This window comes from Palaemon carinicauda, chromosome 16 (assembly GCF_036898095.1).
Source record: "Palaemon carinicauda isolate YSFRI2023 chromosome 16, ASM3689809v2, whole genome shotgun sequence".
In the NCBI taxonomy this organism is placed as follows: domain Eukaryota; kingdom Metazoa; phylum Arthropoda; class Malacostraca; order Decapoda; family Palaemonidae; genus Palaemon; species Palaemon carinicauda.
The window spans coordinates 66,770,011-66,772,510 of NC_090740.1; the positions used below are offsets into that span (position 1 = coordinate 66,770,011).

Consider the following 2,500-nt stretch of genomic DNA (forward strand, 5'->3'; position numbering starts at 1 on the left):
CACACCACCACATCCTGCGGTTCCTACCACCGCTAAAGTCGAATCCTACGCCTGGCAGACTGACGGCGAACGTATGAATACATGCACAGATATACAATGTAACTCATACACAACACAAACAAATGGGGTTTATCATCACACACGTGGCAGCCAAGTAAGGTAACACAATCCAAACAGTACTTAAACACAAACGTCATTTCTTATCGTACGTTTGGCAGTCCTTTGGGTGTAACACAGCCAGGTATGCAAGGAGAATATGCCAAATATTCATGTAATGCGTTCGTTCATCCATCACTTATGCATACAAAACAGGAAAAAACTGTACTCTCCCCATCCTGACCAATATACATTCTTCACATTCAGTCTGATTCATTCCATTGGCGTTGAAGGTTGGTATCAGACATAATTTCAAGAGTTACCACAGGTGATATAAGTGATATTGCATTTATTTAATTGCCTGAAAATAGTTTGAAAGGTTGATCGCATAAAGATAACTTTTTAGATGTCGATGATGATAATAAACAATATCAGAAGAAAAGTTAATAGAAACCAACTTCTGACTGTAAGCAGTACATGAATAAATATCATAGATATGGATTCGGGTCTACTTCTGAAAAAAAAAAACTCATTTCAGAGAGAGAGAGAGAGAGAGAGAGAGAGAGAGAGAGAGAGAGGGAGAGAGAGAGAGAGAGATTTTCTAAAGACATTTATTGTTCATGATAAGAAGTTCCAATATTTTTAATCCGTTGCAAGCGAATGATTCCAGAACTTTGAAAACACGAAGCCAAACATTGACTGTAAAAATGACCTTTGATGACCTCTGAGTGAGCAATAAATTTATGTAATTAGTCGTGCATCATAGTTTAGAGCGCTTACGTATGTGTGGATGAGCGTCAATTCTTAAGAATGTACGTAATCATGTGTGTGTATGTATTCCTACACTTTACAATCTGGCCTGACCTCTAACTCCTGAGTTCGTGATATGGAGGACCCTATAATTACCAACGTTAATATTCTTTATTCAACCATATATTGCGACCATAGTAACTCTCTCTCTCTCTCTCTCTCTCTCTCTCTCTCTCTCATATATATATATATATAATATATATATACTGTGTATATATATATATATATATATATACCAAGGCACTTCTCCCAATTTTGGGGGGTAGCATACATCAAACAAATAAAACAAAAAAGGGAATGTCTCCTGTCTATGTTCCTCCCAGCCTGACAACGGGACTCAACCGAGTTCGGCTGGTACTGCTAGGGTGGCACAACCCACCCTCCCACATTATCCACCACAGATGAAGCTTCATATTACAGAATCCCCTACTGCTGCTACCTCTGCGGTCATCCAAGGCACCGGAGGAAGCAGCAGGGGCCTACCGGAACTGCGTCACAATCGCTCGCCATTCATTCCTATTTCTAGCACTCTCTCTTGCCTCTCTCACATCTATCCTCCTATATCACCCAGAGCTTCCATCACTCCATCCATCCACCCAAACCTTGGCCTTCCTCTTGTACTTCTCCCATCAACTCTTGCATTCATCACCTTCTTTAGCTGACAGCCATTTTCCATTCTCTCAACATGGCCAAACCACCTCAACACATTCATATCCACTCTAGCTGCCAACTCATTTCTTACACCCATTCTCACCCTTACTACTTCATTCCTAACCCTATCTACTCGAGATACACCAGCCATAGTCCTTAGACACTTCATCTCAAACACATTCAATTTCTGTCTCTCCGTCGCTTTTATTCTCCACAACTCCGATCCATACATCACAGTTGGTTACAATCACTTTCTCATACAGAACTCTTTTTTACATTCATGCCCAACCCTCTATTTTTTACTACTCCCTTAACTGTCCCAACACTTTGCATCCTTCATTCACTCTCTGACGTACATCTACTTGCACTCCACCATTTGCTGTAACAACAGACCCCAAGTACTTGAACTGATCCACCTCCTCAAGTAACTCTCCATTCAATATGACATTCAACCTTGCACCACCTTCCCTTCTCGTACATCTCACAACCTTACTCTTACCCACATTAACTCTCAACTTTCTACTCTCACACACCCTTCCAAATTCTGCCACTAATTGGCCAAGTTTCTCTTCCGTGCCTGCAACCAGTACAGTATCATCCGCAAACAACAACTGATTTACCTCCCATTCATGGTCATTCTCGGTCTACCAGTTTCAATCCTCCTCCAAGAACTCGAGCATTCACCTCTCTCACCAATCCATCAACATACAAGTTAAACAACCACGGTGACATCACACATCCCTGTCTCAGTCCCACTCTCACCGGAAACCAATCGCTCACTTCATTTCCTATCCTAACACATGCTTTACTACCTTTGTAGAAACTTTTCACTGCTTGCAACAACCTTCCACTAACTCCATAGAACCTCATCAGATTCCACATGGCTTCCGTATCAACTCTATTATACGCTTTCTCCAGATCCATAAACGCAACATACACCTCC

General features: G+C 41.4%; 1 protein-coding gene across 2 annotated transcripts in view; it reads right to left on the reverse strand.

Annotated features, from left to right (window-relative positions):
• LOC137655057 (calpain-9-like) overlaps positions 1–2,500 on the reverse strand; it is a 475,257-nt gene that overhangs the window by 150,925 nt on the left and 321,832 nt on the right. Inside the window, exon 1 of one of the 2 annotated variants that reach the window (XM_068388951.1) lies at positions 1–112. This exon is cut by the window's left edge and continues 127 nt beyond it. The exons of the other annotated variant lie outside the window; for it this stretch is intronic. The gene's annotated coding sequence lies outside the window, so the exon portion shown is untranslated. Of the gene's footprint in view, positions 113–2,500 lie in introns of those variants that run through there. 2 annotated transcript variants of the gene reach the window in all.